Below are 21,022 nucleotides of genomic sequence, written 5' to 3' on the forward strand. Positions count from 1 at the left end.
AATATATAGAAATGCATCTTTTAAATGCTCTATAGGCAATAATATACTGTCCCTATCTAGGGTATCAATATTTTCAGTCAGGGAATCCGACCACGCCAACCCAGCACTGCACATCCAGGCTGAGGCGATTGCTGGTCGCAGTATAACACCAGTATGTGTGTAAATACCTTTTAGGATACCCTCCTGCTTTCTATCAGCAGGATCCTTAAGGGCGGCCATCTCAGGAGAGGGTAGAGCCCTTGTTCTTACAAGCGTGTGAGCGCTTTATCCACCCTAGGGGGTGTTTCCCAATGCACCCTAACCTCTGGCGGGAAAGGATATAATGCCAATAACATTTTAGAAATTATCAGTTGTTATCGGGGGAAAACCACGCATCATCACACACCTCATTTAATTTCTCAGATTCAGGAAAACTACAGGTAGTTTTTCCTCACCGAACATAATACCCCTTTTTGGTGGTACTCGTATTATCAGAAATGTGTAAAACATTTTTCATTGCCTCAATCATGTAACGTGTGGCCCTACTGGAAGTCACATTTGTCTCTTCACCGTCGACACTGGAGTCAGTATCCGTGTCGGCGTTTATATCTGCCATCTGAGGTAACGGGCGCTTTAGAGCCCCTGACGGCCTATGAGACGTCTGGACAGGCACAAGCTGAGTAGCCGGCTGTCTCATGTCAAACACTGTCTTTTATACAGAGCTGACACTGTTACGTAATTCCTTCCAACAGTTCATCCACTCAGGTGTCGACCCCCTAGGGGGTGACATCACTATTACAGGCAATCTGCTCCGTCTCCACATCATTTTTCTCCTCATACATGTCGACACAAACGTACCGACATACAGCACACACACAGGGAATGCTCTGATAGAGGACAGGACCCCACTAGCCCTTTGGGGAGACAGAGGGAGAGTTTGCCAGCACACACCAGAGCGCTATATATATACAGGGATAACCTTATATCAGTGTTTTTCCCCTTATAGCTGCTGTATCTTTAATACTGCGCGTAATTAGTGCCCCCCCTCTCTTTTTTAACCCTTTCTGTAGTGTAGTGACTGCAGGGGAGAACCAGGGAGCTTCCCTCCAACGGAGCTGTGAGGGAAAATGGCGCCAGTGTGCTGAGGAGATAGGCTCCGCCCCCTTATCGGCGGCCTTATCTCCCGTTTTTCTATGTATTTTGGCAGGGGTTAAATTCATCCATATAGCCCAGGAGCTATATGTGATGCATTTTTTGCCATCCAAGGTGTTTTATTGCGTCTCAGGGCGCCCCCCCCCCCAGCGCCCTGCACCCTCAGTGACCGGAGTGTGAAGTGTGCTGAGAGCAATGGCGCACAGCTGCAGTGCTGTGCGCTACCTTGGTGAAGACAGGACGTCTTCTGCCGACGATTTTCCGGACCTCTTCTGTCTTCTGGCTCTGTAAGGGGGCCGGCGGCGCGGCTCTGGGACCCATCCATGGCTGGGCCTGTGATCGTCCCTCTGGAGCTAATGTCCAGTAGCCTAAGAAGCCCAATCCACTCTGCACGCAGGTGAGTTCGCTTCTTCTCCCCTTAGTCCCTCGATGCAGTGAGCCTGTTGCCAGCAGGTCTCACTGAAAATAAAAAACCTAAAACTAAACTTTTCACTAAGCAGCTCAGGAGAGCCACCTAGTGTGCACCCTTCTCGTTCGGGCACAAAAATCTAACTGAGGCTTGGAGGAGGGTCATAGGGGGAGGAGCCAGTGCACACCAGGTAGTCCTAAAGCTTTTACTTTTGTGCCCAGTCTCCTGCGGAGCCGCTATTCCCCATGGTCCTTACGGAGTCCCCAGCATCCACTTAGGACGTTAGAGAAACAATGTTTTGCAACCAATGTTGAAAAAAAACATGATTTAACCTGTTTTCTTTCAATATCCCATCCCTAGTACTAGACTCCGGCTGGAACGCAGTAGTCGGGTGCGCGCACGTATGTGACGTTGTTGCGCTGAGCGCGCCCCTGTTGCCAGAAGTCGCTTCCAGTAGTTGAGAAGGGTTGGAGGCAGAGCTGCTGTCCAGGACAGGTGGGAGGCGGTCGCTGGTCGGGTGCACGTGATTCCCGGGAGCCTATGGAATGAGCGCGCAGGTGAGGGAGCCGCCTGGTCAGGGAGACGCTGGCCCGGTGGTGCTGAGGAAGGGGAGACCTGTTCCGCCTGATGCTGCAGCATAGCGCATTCCCAGCGACGCCCTCCGCGATCTACCACTGGTAACTATACATTATTATTTCTTACTGCACATGTAGTGTTACACCGTGTGTGTCCCTCTGCCAGCTTCTGCCGCATCTCATCATGATAAATGCCCTATGCATGCCCACTATCATTCCTCCACATGTAGATATTAGCTAGAACAGCACACACACCAGGCATACTGTATGCTATTTCTCTGTACAGTACATGGCATGTAACATTGTATACTGTGCTTCTGTAGAGCTGTGCGACCAGATATGATCACCTACGTCTGAGTACATTAGGAGGCAACTGGGTAGGGGTGGGTGTGAGGACAGTGCTCTCTATAATTATTTCATGCCTGTGTGCCAAAATATATTGCAGCTTGTATTAACCACACCGGCAGTGTATACACTGTGTATCTCTGCTGCAAATGCATGGCTGTACACATAATGTATATAATTGCTAATAACTATACAAGACAATGTTTTGTCCTTACATTCGCCATTCCCAAAGTTTTGACACCTGCCCATGTAAGCCACACACGGATAGAGTAATGAAGGAAGACTGGTGTCAGAGCCATTGCCTCCTACACATTGGGGATGATTCAGATCTGATTGCTGCTGTGCGCTTTCGCACAGCGGGCGATCAGGTCTTAACAGCACATGCGTATACACCGCAATGCGTACGTGCGTCGTACAACAACAATGGGTATCGCCGGTCAGTGACAGGATGGTGTGAAAAATCCGTTCCCACGGGCGTTAACAAGTTGATTGCCAGGAAGAGACCGTTTGTGGGTGGTAACTGACCGTTTACTGGGAGTGTTTGGGAACACGCAGGTGTGCCCAACCGTTTTCAGGGAGGGTGTGTGACGTCCGCTCCGGCCCTGATCAGCCTGTTGTGATCGCACTGGAGGAGTAAGTCCTGGGCTGCGCACAGACTGCACACACTGGATTTTAGCAGCTCAGCTACACATAGGATCGCACACTTGTACGACGAAAATACACTCTCACTGTGGGCGGCGACTATCTGAACGCAGGACAGCAAAAGTTGTAGCCCAGCGATCAGGTCTGAATGACCTCCATAGTCCAGTATGCAGTAATCCACCGTACAGAGTAGATCTATGTAATACAGTACATATATCAAGAGACCAGTTAGCTGTGACATGAATAATGTTACTGCAAAGCACTGCACCACCTACATTATTCCAAGTATCCAAATAATAGGCTGACAGTTAATAGGTCGACACCAAATGGTAGACATGCATATGGTTGACATGGTCAAAAGGTTGACAGTTTGTGAAAGTCAACATGGCAATGGTCAGCACAGTATATGGTCGACATACGTTATTTATTATTATTTTTGTTTCACCATTTTTCATACTTTACCATACACTTGGACTACAATTCAGAATGGTAACCTGTGCCAAGCGGAGCAGAGTAAGACACCTTATCCGTAGCTGAGAGGGGACGCGGTGCCTAAACCTAACCTTCCCTGGCAGCCTAACCCTAACCCCCCCTGGCAGCCTAACCCTAACCCCCCTGGGTACCTGGATCCAGACAGCCAGTATCTTAACCGCATCCCATGGCAATCCTAACACACAGCAGCAACTTGTGGGCATGCCATATGGAAAGGGAATAGGTATGCTATCGTTGAAGGTAGGCTTTAACAGGAGTGGTCCCAAAAATATGACAGGGAGCAGGTAGGGAGGTGACAGGTGCATCTACATTAATTTCTTCATAGAGACAGAACGTAAAATATGCTTTCTTCTGAAAATGCTCTTGGATCAATTGAGCCTGCTCAATTGATCCAAGAGCATTTTTGAGGTTGGCTTTTGCAATTCTAAAAAGCAACTTGTTTTTTTATTTTTTAGTAAGGGAAGTTGCATTTTATAAAGGAAATTCTTTCCACTGTGCTAACAGTGTGCATTCAGATAGGATTAGACTTCTACTGTTTATACCTGTTACAACTTTATATAATTATGGGTGTTTGCTTGCATTGTTACAAGAGGTGTGTATTATAAATGTGATCTACAGCTGTGAAGAACCTGTATTTTATTGTCAGCGGTCAGGATTCCAGCGTCTGTATCCTGATCTCCGGGACCCCAACCGCCAGCATATCAATTGCATCCCATATTTTTACATACCTGGGCATAATTAGCAATCATCTAGTTTTCACCAAGTCCTAACGGATGATATGTAGCTAGTGGGTTGGCGCAGCCCAGTTGTGACGCCAGGATGACCTATTGAGCAGCCGATTGGTAGGTTTACTGTATATGCTTACCTGAATTGGCTGCGTGGGGTGGGGGTGGGGTCGAGGGACAAGTCGCCCCAGTGTGTACCCAGCTTATTCTCCTGTGACAAAAAATTTACTTACTTTATGTAGACTTAAAAAAGTAAAAAAATAAAAATAAGACGTTATGAAGATATAGCCCCATACACACTGGTCGAGTTCCCCTGATGAGTGTTTAGCACTATGGGCGGAATTCAAATGTCCCACCAATCACGCCCACCGGCAGCTATTCAAATGTTGCCAACGGGTTCGATATCAACCTTTCATCTCGCTAACCCTTGAGGTTGGCGAGAAAAAATGCGCAAAAAGTGACCCAAATGGGACTTTCCACGTCACACCTAATAGTTTAGTCGGGTTTAGCCACTTTACTCGTCTAAACCTGGCTGCTATGGTCGCGAAAACGGGGGACAATTGAATATCGCTCCGCAATCTCCCGTCACTTTAGGTGGGGTATCGGGCACGATATAACAATTGAATATCGCCCTATGTTGTTGAACGATATATCATTCAACGGTATAGCGCATACCCACTGAACGATATCGTTGAACGACATAGTTCAGTGACGTCATCCCCTGCATTCCCCGAACATGCAGCTCAACGATATAGTCAAAATTGAGCTGCAGGTTCAGTAGACTATAAATGAACGACAACAAGCAGCTCATCGTTCTGGTATATACACTGGACAACATGAACAATAGATCTTTCAAAAAAGATTTGTCTTCGTTCATATCGTCCAGTGTCATCGCCTATTGTGTATGGGGCTTATGTGTACAATTGTGTGATGTTTTGTCTTCAGTCCACCACACAATGCGTTCATTCTCTTTTCAGCTTATTTTTTTGTCTCATTTGGTTGATATGTTTGCAATTTGCTTCACAGCAAATGAAAATGTTAAACATTTCACATGCTGACAACTTTTACATATATGTTTGTGGAGGTCTTTATTAGCTCTGTTATATAACCCCCACAAGTTGGAGCTCTGCTACTAAGCAGATAGTGCCCATTAGTATGACTTGCAGTGTACTGATAAAAGGTCTAGTTGCTGTGGGTTATAGCATATTGTGCTACTTGCTCTATATTATGAAATAGTGAGCTCATGGCTGCTATTGGTTAACCCCCCCACAGTGCTTTCTGCAGTATGTGCTGTATGACTCATTCCATACTGTTTGATCAGAACGACTGTGTTTGTCTGCAGGAAAACATCACTTTGTAATTGCTCTCTGAGAAATCTAGCTTCAACAAATGTAATGCTCTGTTGTGTTTCACCCATCAAAAAAAAAAAAGTTTAGTAAAGGGCCCTACACACTAATAGATTTTAATAAACGATATGAATGTTCTCGTTCATTAATGAACAAGAACGCGTTCATATCATTTAGTGTGTAGGAACCAACGATGAAGGATGCGCAGCCCCGCGCTCGTTCATCGTTGATGCTCAGTCGCTTATGCATGCAGGCCAATATGGACAAGACTGTCCATATTAGCATGCACTGCTATGGAGCCGGGTGACGGGGGGAGTGAAGAAACTTATAAGCCGTATACGCTGTCGGGCAGCTCGACAGCGGATCGCTAAATGTGTAGGGGCCTTAAGAATTAAATATCTTCCAGACAGTTTGTTCAAAAAGTCCCTCTACAGTGACAGAGGGGGAGATGTCAGAAGAGGTGGTAAGCGTCATATGTGCTATATCCAGCGCTATTTGACACTAACCTCTGCATGTACTGATGTGTCCTCGTACATCTTTGCTAAAAAGGGCAGCATGGCATGGCCGCGATCGCTGTAATTCATACCTGTAGCAGTACTTTGTTCTGCTACTATTCTTGGGTGCGTGTGTACACACACACCCGCAACTGCCACCGCGGAAACACACGTGTAACTACAGGTAGTGGGAGCATACCGGCCGGTTACCCATGCCCATACAATGCTGATCACTACCCTCCATATGTACGGCAGCAGGAGCGTCTTAATCCCGCTGCCTGCGACTGCAGAGCTATTTATGCTTTCTGTAGCAGGCGCATGCATACGCATGCTCCCATGAACGCCATGCTGTGCCGGGATTCTTTGCCTGCGATACGAGATAACATAGGGAAAAATCACCTTTTTTCCCCTATGTTATCATCTAACTATTTCACCATACTATTGTATGGCAGCAGAATATCATTCAGATGTATTAAAAGATAAGCATACCTTTGCTGCAGATCGTTTTTTTACATATTGGCAAATGTTACATGCCGATATGTGTGCTAACCTGCGGCGGCTTCTCTGGGTCTGGGCTGCACACTGGAGATGTATACAAATTGACCCAGCGCTTAACAAACACAATTTCTGCGCAGCTAGTAAATAGAGGTTACTCAACCCTACAATACAGAAAAAGCTAAAAAAAAAACAATAATATTACAGCGCACAGGAATTGCATAAATTCAATTTATTTAAAACGTAATAGAAGGATTATAGATTTATTTATAATCTTCTTCAAAAAATATATGTATAAAACACAAATACAAATTTTAATTACCTACAACATTACAGTTGAGATTCATATATCCTCTTTGGTGGACACCGTCTCTATAAGGAATGTTTATTTAACATCTGCAATAATTGATTTTTTTCTGTGGCTCCTTAATTAGGATAAATTATTATATTTTAATTAAGCTTTCAGATTCTTATAGAGCAGCGAGTGTAACATTTAGAAATAGCTCATGGGAAACTAATAGAGATTAAAAAGCAACATTGCTGATACATATTGTAAAGAAGCTACAAAGTAGCATAATATGCCGAACTAGAGCTCCTCCTTTTGTTACACTCTTGGCTTCAGATTTATGATGTATAGCTTATGGTTTGTAATTTTTTAAGTGTGGAAATATTACCGGCCGGTGGTGTGATCCATTGTTGTTTATATACATATATTTTTTGAAGAAGATTATAAATATATAATCCTTCTATTACATTTTAAATAAATTGAATTTATGCAATTCCTGTGCGCTGTAATATTGTGGGTTTTTTTGCACACTGGAGATGTTGCAAGATCTCGTATATACACACGGCTGACAGGAGGTGAGACCCTCACATCAGCACTAGGCTGATTGCTGCGGGCCTGGCAGTGATCACCGGATCACACAACGGCGACAAGATGTTAACACATCTCATTGGTATTGCTTCGTCTTGGTAAGAGGCAAAGCAGGAAGAGCTATAGCGATACGATAAGTGCCACTGTAGTACACCTAGCCCTGTGTGCTAAGCAAGTCTTCCTGCAGAGAATGTGTGCTAAGTATTATGATAAATGAATTGTTACTTAAACTTACAATGGGTGTGACATTTTACGCGACCCCCTTTCCATTTGAAAAAACTGACTTAGATTCAAGATGGCCAATTTCAAGATGGCGCCCATGTTCGGTACATTCCCTAAAAGATAGCCCACCTCACCCATACCTTACTGGAGTATTCAGTTTTCCTGCACAGTTTTTTGAACAAAGGGGTGTACTGCAACTTTTGAATCACCCTGAATATGTGTGTATGGAGTGTTCTTATATAATATTTCTGCAGCGGGGTACATTGGTTTCAACAGGGAAACATCGGGGTTTAGACATGGATCCTGATCCAGGCACCAACAGGCTAAAGCTTTAGACTGTCCCAGGATGCATTGGGTCCTCTATAACCCCGCCTCCAGGCACTGTGAGCTCAGTTTCGAGTTAGTGCCTGCAGAAGCAGGTCACTTACCAGGGGGGCTGCACTGGGCAGCCCTGTAAAAGCTTTTAGAAGACTTCAACGGACGCAGCAGAGTGACATTCTCCCAAGCGGCGTCGCATACTCCCGCTGGCTCTGTTCCTTGGTCCTTGCGGCTCTAGGCACACGGTCGCAGGCGCTCTCCTGTTTCTTGTGGCTGCTACAGAAGGGAGGAGGTAAGAGGATCCCCCAGACGGGACCCGCCATTAAATCGCGTTCCGGTCGCAGTCTAAGGAGATTGACTGCGATGCTGGCGTGGACACTGTAACAGAGCAGGGGCCCCACTATATTCACCAGGGCATAGGAGTACAGGTCGGATATATTAATATCCACTTTATTAAGACTCCATAGTACCAGGTGGTGAGGACTTCTAGCCCCTCCCCCAGCTCTGGGCGCCATCTATTGCTGGTGTTCCTGCCCTGGAGCTGCCTCACGCTCTCCCTCACTCCCTGACTGAGACGCTGGGCGCCATCTTCTAGAATTAGCTGCGACTGGTCTCCGGAACTGCAGGGCAAGGTCTCACTGTAAATCTGCCTGTAAAACAGCATTAGTGTACCTGTGCCAGAGTATATTGTACGAGTACTCTGGTATATACATCTGGTCTCAGGCCGTGCATTGTGTGTGTGTGTGTGTGTATATGTATGTGTGTGTGTGTGTGTATGTATATGTATGTATATATATATATATATATATATATATATATATATATATATATGAAGTAAATAAGAGCGCCTAATAGTGTTAGTGTGGAAATTTATATATAAAAGATAACTTAGCTCATAAAACTTTCAGCCTGATGATTCTCAGAAGTAAAAGAGAGATAAAAGCAACATAGTGTGTACTGTTTTCAAACGTTTTGCAAAGGTACAAGCATTAGGAACTTTGCCGGTTCCAATAATTTGATGTAATAAAAACAGTAAAAACAGTAACAATTTATTAGACAACAATCCTGCCACAAACGCAGGTGGCAGGTAAAAACAATTAAGAAACAGCTCGTCTGATCATAAATGTAGGTAGCGCACGTACAGAATAAAAAATTATAAACAGCTTATCTGTCCGCATATGGAAAAACCATAAAAAAGGGGTATTCAGGCAGATTCTCTATCTGTAATAGCAGGTATCAAACGTACAGGAATGAAATTAAAAAACAGCTTATCTGTCCGTAAGTGGGAAGTCCAAGGGGTAAGCATCAAGTCCCTGTTCCAACGCGTTTCGTCCTAGCATGAGGACTTCACACACACACACACACACACACACACACACACTAGTCCGGTGCAGTTTTATTGTCTTACTAAAATAATTATCTGCATTGTGACTGTGTGTGCCTGTATCTGCTGTGTGGATTTCACTTTCAGTGTATCACGGTTATATCGATCACTGTATTTTGTACTATAGGGGACTAGGTGCATCAGGGTCTCCTATATAGTGCTACACAATATTTACCGTCAAGTGTATTCTATTGTGTACTCGGTCACATACTACCGGATTTATTCGCTGGTGTTGTGTACTGTGTGCGTAGTCACATAGTACCGGATTAAGACGCTGGTGTTGTGTACTGTGTACGCTGTCACATACTAGGGGATTTATTCGCAGGTAGTGTACTCTGTCTGGCTGTATCGTACTCATACGCTCTGCGGTTACATTCACTAAAATGTCTAACACAAAGGGCGGGAAATCCACGGACGCTCCTGTATCATGCAGTGCATGCACCAGGGATTTGCCTGAGGGGGAAGCTGTGTATGATGGTCTGTGTAATATGTGCCATACATCTCCCAGTCAGTCCGCAGTTCCAGTAACCAATCAGGAGCCACCTTGGACGGCGTTCTCATCTATGCTCAATACACTTGTGACACACCTTACGCCTCCTATGGGACCTCCTATGCCATTGCAGTAACATATTGTCCCTATGGTAAATCCGCCTTGGGTGCATAATTTGTCTACCCAGTTGCAGCAATTGAATCAGTCTTTGGTTAGACGTAGCGGCTGCTAAGACTGCATTTCACCCGTAATACTAATCCTTCTGCACAGAAGGCAAGAGGTACCACTTTTCGCTCCTTTCGGCCTCAAGGGAAAGCAAAAGGTCAGGCATTCCCGGGACAATCTCGCTCTCCCAAAACCACCAAGCCCAAGACAAAACAATCCTGGGTCGCCCGTCAGTCTGCTTCTAAATAAGACAAGCCTGCTGCATGATGGGGCGGGCCTCCCCCTGGGGGACCCCAGGGTGGGAGGCCGACTTCTATGATTCACCCAGGTCTGGTTAAAGATCACTTTAGACACATGGGTGCAAGAAGTTGTCTCTCACGGGTACGCAGTCTCTTTCAAGAGACGTCCCCCCTCGCCGGTTCTGCACAACAGTTATCCCTTCGTATCTGCTGAAGGCGCAAGCTCTACGTCTGGTTGTGCGTTCCCTCCTGGATACAGGAGTGGTAGTGCCGGTACTTATGTCCCAGAGGGGCAGAGGATACTACTCAACCCTGTTTCTAGTCCCGAAACCCAATGGGTCTTTCCGGCCTATACTCAACCTCAAATCACTGAACAAGTTTGTGAGAGTGTCCAAGTTCCGTATGGAAACACTGTGTTCAATTGTACTGAATATGGAACCCGGAGATTACATGGTATCCCTGGACATACAAGATGCTTATCTGCATATACCTAATGCCATATCGCATCAGCAATATCTGCAGTTTGCTATTGGCAACCTTCACTATCAATTCCAGGCTCTGCCATTTGGACTGGACACGACCCCTCGGATCTTCACCAAGGTTATGGCCGTTGTGGCTCATCAGCTTGAAGAAGTCCTCGCTGGTCCCTGCTCGGAGCATGGTGCACCTCGGGGCACTACTGGAAACACACAGTCAACGGCTGTTTCTGTCTCCAGGGAATGTCCTGAAACTTCAGGACAGGATCAGATACTTCCTATCTCGCCCGAGAGTGTTGATACACTCAGTGATGCAAATACTAGGCCTCATGGTGTCGGCGTTCGACATGGTAGAGTACGCTAAATTTCATTCCCGCCCTCTGCAGAGGTTAATCCTTTCCAAGTGGGACGGCCTATCTCATTGGATCAAGTCTCACATAATCTCCTTGACTCCGGAGGTACGTCTGTCGCTGACCTAGTGGCTACAGGACCAGCAGTTGAGCAGGGGCTGTCCCTTCTGGATCACCCAACTGGGTCCTACTGACTATGGATGCCAGTCTGAGGGGTTGGGGCGCGGTGTTGGAGCAACACTCTTTCCAGGGTCGGTGGACCATGGAGGAATCACTCCTCCAAATAAACATTCTGGAATTGCGGGCAGTGTTCAATGCTTTGTCTCTCGCCCTGCCTCTGATACAGAACAGGCCTGTTCAAGTATGGTCAGACAACGCCACCAAAGTGGCGTAGATAAACCATCAAGGCAGCACTCGAAGCCGCATGGCAATGATGGAAGTGTAAAAAATCCTTTGTTGGGCGGAACGCCATCTGCCGGCAATATTGCCAGTGTTCATTCGGGGAGTCCTCAACTGGGAAGCGGTTTTCTTCAGTCGTCAGGACGTGCACACCGGAGAGTGGAGTCTTCATCAGGAAGTCAGTCAACTCCTAGTGGACAAGTGGGGCCTACCAGATGTAGACCTGATGGCGTCTCGACACAATCACAAAGTTCCGGTCTTTGGATCAAGAACCAGGGATCCCCAAGCAGCATTCATGGACGCACTGGCAATTCCATGGAGCTTTCGGATGCCCTCCAGTGTCACTCTTGCGCAGGGTACTGCGGAAGTTCAAACAAGGAGGAATACTACTTCTAGTCGCTCCAGCGTGGCCAAGACAGCATTGGTTCTCAGACCTACAGGGTCTATCGATAAAGCATCCTCTTCTACTTCCTCAACGCCCAGACCTCCTCGTTCAGTGCCCTTGTGTCTACCCGGACCTGGCCAGACTGGCTTTGACGGCGTCGCTCTTGAAGCTTCACTCCTGAGGACCAAAGAATTCTCCGAGGCGGTTATTCAAACTATGCTGAAGGCCCGCAAACCGGCATCTGCGCGGATTTATTACAGGGTCTGGAATTCTTACTTCACCTGGTGTGCTGCCAAGAATTACGATACTTGCAAATTCAGTACTTCCAGACTTCTGGCTTTTCTACAACTAGGCCTTCGTCTGGCCTCCCTCAAGGTTTATATCTCTGCCTTGTCGGAGTGGTTTCAGAGAAAAATTGCATCTATTCCTGACGTTCATACTTTCACTCAGGGTGTTTACGGATTCATCCTCCCTATGTCCCTCCTGTGGCTCCATGGGATCTGTCTGTTGTCCTGAATGCCCTACAAGAGTCTCCATTTGAACCTCTTGAGTCACATGACCTTAAATGGCTTATGGTCAAGGTCCTGTTCCTACTGGCTATTGCCTCTGCCAGGAGGGTGTCGGACTCAGGCGCTTTGTCCTGTCGTCCACCCTTTCTGGTATTTCGCCGTGACCGGGCAGTTCTTAGAACTCGCCCTGGTTATCTACCTTAGGTGGTGTCATCTTTCCATTTTAACCAAGAGTTTGTGGTTCCGGCTTTTATCTCTTTTGGTTTGTCCTCCAAAGAACGGTCTTTGGATGTGGTAAGTGCTCTCCGTATTTACGTGGAGAGGACTGCCCCTATTAAGAGGTCAGACACCCTTTTTGTACTTTTTGCTTTTCACAAACGTGGTTGGCCTGCAAACAAGCAAACATTGGCCAGATGGATTAGAATGGTGATTGCAAAAGCATATGCACAAGCTGGTCTTGCAGCTCCTGCTGCTGTTAAAGCTCATTCTACTCAGTCTGTTGGACCTTCTTGGGCGGCCCGCCGAGGCTCGTCCGCTGAAAAATTGTGCAAGGCGGCTTCGTGGTCCTCAGTGAACACATTCATTAGGTTCTATGCCTTTGATACTTCCGCCTCCCAGGATGCTTCCTTTGGACGCCGGGTTCTTATACCCGCTACGGCGCGTCCCCACCCATGACGAACTGCTTTAGGACATCCCCAATGTTTTCCCTGTGGAAACCAAAGTACCCCGCTGCAGAAAAGGAGATTTATGGTAGACTTACCATTATTAAGTCTCTTTCTGCGAGGTACATTGATTCCACAGGGCGGCCACCCTGACGCACCTAGCTTCTGTGGGCTTGTATGGCATTAGCTGCTAGTCCCTTCTCTTGTCGTGAGAATGTGGTTCTATGTGACTAACATCTGCCTTCTCTTTTACCTGCTCCTGCATTGGACTGGTCAACAAAACTGAGCTCACAGTGCCTGGAGGAGGGGTTATAGAGAAGGCCCCAATGCATCCTGGGACATTCTAAAGCTTTATCCTGTTGGTGCCTGGATCAAGATCCATCTCTACACCCTGATGTTTTCCCTGTGGAACCAATGTACCTCACAGAAAGAGATTTAACAATGGTAAGTCCACTATAAATCTCGCGCTCTTTCTCTATACAAATGTGATTACAAATATGTGTGTGTGTATGTATGTATGTATGTATGTATATATATATATGTATATATAGCGTATTGTCGGCGGCACTCCGGTGTCATAAACAAGACAACAGCAGGTTTGCAAAAATAACAACGTTTCGAAGTTTATTTACTCCGTCTTCAGGTTATACAAACATTAAACAACACATACCTTTTATCCCTTCCCAGTGTGCAGAGAGACCCGGCGTGGACCTGGCGTTTCTGACGCCCACTAGTGACGTCATCCCGCCGTCCTACCTGCCCGGGGCATAGTTAAAACAGGTGTGACTGTGCTCCCAAACAAAAATAGACATTTACACATGTAAAACATACACAGAAACAGTTAAAAACAGTTTTCATTCCACAAAATGTAGCATAAACACAGATGATGTGCGCATGTATCAAATGTGAGCAACATGATACCACATGTTGCAGCTGGTTACTATAAAATTACATATCATCTCGCCACAAAAGAACCACACATTTATTCATAAGAAACAATGTAATCCTAAGTTCTCATTCAACCCCCTGGGTGCCAAAGTCTGGAGCTCATATATCCACTTAGATTCTCGTTGCAATAACTGCAATGATCTATTTCCACCTCTAATATTTGATGGTACGTGATCAATGATGATATACTTTAAACAGGCTATACTATGCCTTGCTACGGCAAAATGCCGTGCCACTGGTTGATCACTAGTGCCATTCAGTATAGCCTTCCTAATGGCCAATTTATGGTTGGCCATTCTTTCCCTTAGTGTGCAGTCAGTCTTGCCGACATAATGGAGTCCGCAGGGGCAACTAATTAAATAAATAATGTATTTGGTCGTGCACGTCACTCTGAAATTGATAGTGTATTTCTTGCCACTAAAGGGATGATTGAAAGTATTCCCCGTAAGTAGTGATCTACAGGTGGTGCAGTTTAGACACCTGAAGCACCCCTTGCGTAAAGCTAGAAACATGTTCTGTTCGCTTTGTGCAGAAGATAACCCCGTGATGTCAGTTTTCACTAACCAATCACGCAGGTTTTTGCCTCTCGTGTATGTCGGCATGATAGATGTCTCCGACAGATTCAAATCATGATCAGATTGAATCATGGGCCATAATGATTTGGCAGTTTTCGAAATTACCCCACTTTTGGTGTTAAAGTGATTCACCCATGGTAATCGAGAACTGCCAGTTTTCTTTTGTTTCTGAGAAAGCAATACTCGTCTATCCATATTGAGTGCCTTCTGTTTGGCCAATATCAGTTTCTCAAGAGGATAACCCCTTTGTCTAAATTTAGAGATCATATCATCGATCTGGGCAGTGGCATCATTCTTATCGCTACAAATTCTCACGGCTCGTAGGAACTGAGAATATGGTAACCCATATTTTGATGGAAGGGGGTGAAAACTGGAAAAATGGAGTAGTGTATTCCGATCAGTGTTTTTGTAATACAGATCTGTAGAAATCATACCATTATTACATCTCACCAATACATCTAGAAATTTAACACTTTCCCTGCTCATCTCACACGTGAATTTAATGGGATGTTCTGATAAATTGTGTGCATTGATGACATCACTTAATTGATCCTCAGTTCCCGTCCAGATGACGAAGACGTCATCGATGTAACGTAAATATAGGATAATGTGTTCACGCACATCAACCCTATCAAAAAAGATTTCTTGTTCCACCATGAACATATATGAATTTGCATATGACGGGGCCACCGGGGACCCCATCGCACACCCAGAAGTTTGCAGATAAAATCTGCCGTCAAATAGAAAGTAGTTATGTGTGAGAGTCATGGCTAACAAATCTATTACAAAGTCGACATCAGGCCCATCGTATAGGGAATTACCCAAAATTAATTTACGTACGGCTTGTAGCCCAGCCTGATTAGGGATCACTGTATATAGACTAGAAATATCAATGCTGCACAGCACACTATTATGTGGGATATTTCCAAGAGCTTGTAACTGCCTGATGAACGAGGTGGTGTCTAATAAATATCTCTCCCTATCTACTATACAAGGTTGCAAAAGAGAGTCAAGATAAGTAGCAACATTCTGAAACAACCCACTCCGGGCAGAGATAATAGGACGACCCGGCGGATTGTCCAACCGCTTGTGTATCTTGGGTAATGAGTATAATAGGGGGACCTTAGGATGTTCAACAATTAATGCTTTCATAAGTGATTTTGAAATCATACCAAGATCTACAGCATTCTGTAATTTGTCATGCAAACTTTGAGCAAAGGTCTGCGTAGGATCCCCCTTCAACAACCTATATACAGATGCATCATTCAATTGCCGATGTAATTCATTTTTATATGCATCCAGATCCTGAATCACAATACCCCCACCCTTGTCTGCGGGGCGTATTGTGATATCAGAATAGGATGCTAAATCTCTAAGAGCCTCAAATTCAGCCTTACTTAAGTTATTGTGACACCTTAAATTAGAATTGAAATCATTTACACTAGACACATCATTACTCAATAACCGACTGTAAGTCTTGATGGTAGCATTATTAGAAATGGGGTCAAACTTACTGCGTCCTTGTAATTTAGCTAATTTAGGAGGTAATGAGTCTGCCTCAACTGGGGCTGCAGTCTGTTTAGTGCCATGGAAGTGTTCATGTAATTTCAACTGCCGATTAAGCTTGTATTTCTCGACTTCCCACTTAAACGAATCAAACTTCACTGTAGGTACAAACGACAGTCCCTTTCTAAGTACCTGTAGTTCCGTGGGAGTGAAGTTATGTGTCGACAAGTTGAATACTATTTCTTGCGGTACAGTGGAGGGCGACCCACTCTGCCCCGGCCTCGACCTTTTCCACTGTCCACCTCTGCGCGTCCACCGCCTTTGTCGGCACCTGTGGTACGGCTCCGTACTCCTAAAGGGGACCGAGAGGACGATGTAGTAGCATCCGAAGTAATGTCAGAGTCACTATTCGTGTTTTTATCCGCTGATGAGTCTGACTGCCACAGTTGCTTGTAGTTCCGTGGTCGAAAGTGCCGTGGTCGATCATTACGTGTGCCACAAGCCCAAAGGTATACCCGATTTTGCTCATAATCGGCATTAACCTTGGCAAGCTTGTTTCTTTTAAATTGAATAAGGTCTTTCCTGTAGGCTGTAATTTGATTTTCTAACTTCTCCAGCCAATTGCAGCGTGTGTCACTAGCAATAGCATTTTTATGTTTCTGTTCAAACGCTGAAATCTTGTCTCTGGCAACAGTTAGCTCACGGGTTGATTCCTCAATCACGAGTAGCAGGAGATCAAAACTGCATTTATTGAGGATTGCTATCCAACGTTTACAGAATGCAGTGTTATATCGCCCGATCGTCGGGGCATTCCGTATTCTGAAACCACGTGGTATGCGTTTCTCTTTATAATAGTCACTCAACGTTATCCCGTGATACAGATAATCAACTTCTTTTTGCTTTAATTTAAGCCACTCACGGTACAGCATGTCAGTAGATTGTGCATCAGTGTCGTCTTTCAGTCCACGATCACGTAGGATGATTTCAGCTTCTGCCTCAGAGAAGGTCAGAGTGGTTCCCTGGCCCCTGGGGCTATATGGATGTATTTAACCCCTGCCAGGTCTCAGAAAAACGGGAGAAGAAGCCCGCCGAAAAGGGGGCGGGGCCTATTCTCCTCAGCACACAGCGCCATTTTCCCTCACAGAAATGCTGGTGGGAAGGCTCCCAGGCTCTCCCCTGCACTGCACTACAGAAACAGGGTTAAAACAGAGAGGGGGGGCACTTATTTGGCGATATGATTATATATATTAAGATGCTATAAGGGAAAAACACTTATATAAAGGTTGTCCCTGTATAATTATAGCGTTTTGGTGTGTGCTGGCAAACTCTCCCTCTGTCTCCCAAAAGGGCTAGTGGGGTCCTGTCCTCTATCAGAGCATTCCCTGTGTGTGTGCTGTGTGTCGGTACGTGTGTGTCGACATGTATGAGGACGATGTTGGTGAGGAGGCGGAGCAATTGCCTGTAATGGTGATGTCACTCTCTAGGGAGTCGACACCGGAATGGATGGCTTATTTAGGGAATTACGTGATAATGTCAACACGCTGCAAGGTCGGTTGACGACATGAGACGGCCGGCAAACCAATTAGTACCTGTCCAGGCGTCTCAAACACCGTCAGGGGCTTTAAAACGCCCATTTACCTCAGTCGGTCGACACAGACACGGACACTGACTCCAGTGTCGACGGTGAAGAAACAAACGTATTTTCCATTTGGGCCACACGTTACATGTTAAGGGCAATGAAGGAGGTGTTACATATTTCTGATACTACAAGTACCACAAAAGAGGGTATTATGTGGGGTGTGAAAAAACTACCTGTAGTTTTTCCTGAATCAGATAAATTAAATGAAGTGTGTGATGATGCGTGGGTTTCCCCCGATAGAAAATTATTGGCGTTATACCCTATCCCGCCAGAAATTAGGGCGCGTTGGGAAACACCCCTTAGGGTGGATAAGGCGCTCACACGCTTATCAAAACAAGTGGCGTTACCGTCTCCAGATACGGCCGCCCTCAAGGAGCCAGCTGATAGGAGGCTGGAAAATATCCTAAAAAGTATATACACACATACTGGTGTTATACTGCGACCAGCGATCGCCTCAGCCTGGATGTGCAGCGCTGGGGTGGCTTGGTCGGATTCCCTGACTGAAAATATTGATACCCTTGACAGGGACAGTATTTTATTGACTATAGAGCACTCTGGCATCAAGAGTAAGTGCGATGTCCATATCTGCCAGAAGATGTTTATGGACACGACAGTGGTCAGGTGATGCAGATTCCAAACGGCACATGGAAGTATTGCCGTATAAAGGGGAGGAGTTATTTGGGGTCGGTCCATCGGACCTGGTGGCCACGGCAACAGCTGGAAAATCCACCTTTTTTTACCCCAAGTCACATCTCAGCAGAAAAAGACACCGTCTTTTCAGCCTCAGTCCTTTCGTTCCCATAAGGGCAAGCAGGCAAAAGGCCAGTCATATCTGCCCAGGGATAGAGGAAAGGGAAGAAGACTGCAGCAGGCAGCCCATTCCCAGGAACAGAAGCCCTCCACCGCTTTTGCCAAGTCCTCAGCATGACGCTGGGGCCGTACAAGCGGACTCAGGTGCGGTGGGGGGTCGTCTCAAGAGTTTCAGCGCGCAGTGGGCTCACTCGCAAGTGGACCCCTGGATCCTACAAGTAGTATCCCAGGGGTACAGATTGGAAATTCGAGACGTCTCCCCCTCGCAGGTTCCTGAAGTCTGCTTTACCAACGTCTCCCTCCGACAGGGAGGCAGTATTGGAAACAATTCACAAGCTGTATTCCCAGCAGGTGATAATCAAAGTACCCCTCCTACAACAAGGAAAGGGGTATTATTCCACACTATATTGTGGTACTGAAGCCAGACGGCTCGGTGAGACCTATTCTAAATCTGAAATATTTGAATCCTTACATACATAGGTTCAAATCAAGATGGAGTCACTCAGAGCAGTGATAGCGAACCAGGAAGAAGGGGACTATATGGTGTCCCTGGACATCAAGGATGCTTACCTCCATGTCCCAATTTGCCCTTCTCACCAAGGGTACCTCAGGTTCGTGGTACAAAACTGTCACCATCAGTTTCAGACGCTGCCGTTTGGATTGTCCACGGCACCCCGGGTCTTTACCAAGGTAATGGCCGAAATGATGATTCTTCTTCAAAGAAAAGGCGTCTTAATTATCCCTTACTTGGACGATCTCCTGATAAGGGCAAGGTCCAGAGAACAGTTGGAGGTCGGAGTAGCACTATCTCAAGTAGTTCTACGACCGCACGGGTGGATTCTAAATATTCCAAAATCGCAGCTGTCTCCGACGACACGTCTGCTGTTCCTAGGGATGATTCTGGACACAGTCCAGAAAAAGGTGTTTCTCCCGGAGGAGAAAGCCAGGGAGTTATCCGAGCTAGTCAGGAACCTCCTAAAACCAGGAAAAGTGTCAGTGCATCATTGCACAAGGGTCCTGGGAAAAATGGTGGCTTCTTACGAAGCGATTCCATTCGGCAGATTTCACGCAAGAACTTTTCAGTGGGATCTGCTGGAAAAATGGTCCGGATCGCATCTTCAGATGCATCAGCGGATAACCCTGTCTCCAAGGACAAGGGTGTCTCTTCTGTGGTGGCTGCAGAGTGCTCATCTACTAAAGGGCCACAGATTCGGCATTCAGGACTGGGTCCTGGTGACCACGGATGCCAGCCTGAAAGGCTGGGGAGCAGTCACACAAGGAAAAAATTTCCAGGGAGTGTGATCAAGTCTGGAGACTTCTCTCCACATAAATATACTGGAGCTAAGAGCAATTTACAATGCTCTAAGCTTAGCAAGACCTCTGCTTCAAGGTCAGCCGGTATTGATCCAGTGGGACAACATCACGGCAGTCGCCCACGTAAACAGACAGGGCGGCACAAGAAGCAGGAGGGCAATGGCAGAAACTGCAAGGATTCTTTGCTGGGCGGAAAATCATGTGATAGCACTGTCAGCAGTGTTCATTCCGGGAGTGGACAACTGGGAAGCAGACTTCCTCAGCACGACCTCCACCCGGGAGAGTGGGGACTTCATCGGGAAGTCTTCCACATGATTGTGAACCGTTGGGAAAGACCAAAGGTGGACATGATGGCGTCCCGCCTGAACAAAAAACTGGACAGGTATTGCGCCAGGTCAAGAGACCCTCAGGCAATAGCTGTGGACGTTCTGGTAACACCGTGGGTGTACCAGTCGGTGTATGCGTTCCCTCCTCTGCTTCTCATACCTAAGGTACTGAGAATTATAAGACGTAGAGGAGTAAGAACTATACTCATGGCTCCGGATTGGCCAAGAAGGACTTGGTACCCGGAACTTCAAGAGATGCTCACAGAGGACTCATGGCCTCTGCCGCTAAGAAGGGACTTGCTTCAGCAAGTACCATGTCTGTTCCAAGACTTACCGCGGCTGCGTTTGACGGCATGGCGGTTGAACGCCGGATCCTAAGGGAAAAAGGCATTCCGGAAGAGGTCATTCCTACCCTGGTCAAAGCCAGGAAGGAGGTGACCGCACAACATTATCACCACATGTGGCGAAAATATGTTGCGTGGTGTGAGGCCAGGAAGGCCCCACAAAGAAATTTCAACTCGGTCGATTCCTGCATTTCCTGCAAACAGGAGTGTCTATGGGCCTCAAATTGGGGTCCATTAAGGTTCAAATTTCGGCCCTGTCGATTTTCTTCCAGAAAGAATTGGCTTCAGTTCCTGAAGTCCAGAAGTTTGTCAAGGGAGTACTGCATATACAACCCCCTTTTGTGCCTCCAGTGGCACTGTGGGATCTCAACGTAGTTCTGGGATTCCTCAAATCACATTGGTTTAAACCGCTCAAATCTGTGGATTTGAAATA

At 46.2% G+C, this 21,022-nt stretch overlaps 1 protein-coding gene across 1 annotated transcript in view; it reads left to right on the forward strand.

The window, feature by feature from the left end:
- Positions 1-1,919: 1,919 nt before the first annotated feature.
- TTPAL (alpha tocopherol transfer protein like) overlaps positions 1,920-21,022 on the forward strand; it is a 64,430-nt gene continuing 45,327 nt past the window's right edge. The window contains exon 1 of the mRNA XM_063959557.1: positions 1,920-2,217. The gene's annotated coding sequence lies outside the window, so the exon portion shown is untranslated. The remainder of the gene's footprint in view (positions 2,218-21,022) is intronic.

The sequence above is a fragment of the Pseudophryne corroboree genome, chromosome 3, assembly GCF_028390025.1.
Source record: "Pseudophryne corroboree isolate aPseCor3 chromosome 3, aPseCor3.hap2, whole genome shotgun sequence".
Classification (NCBI taxonomy): domain Eukaryota; kingdom Metazoa; phylum Chordata; class Amphibia; order Anura; family Myobatrachidae; genus Pseudophryne; species Pseudophryne corroboree.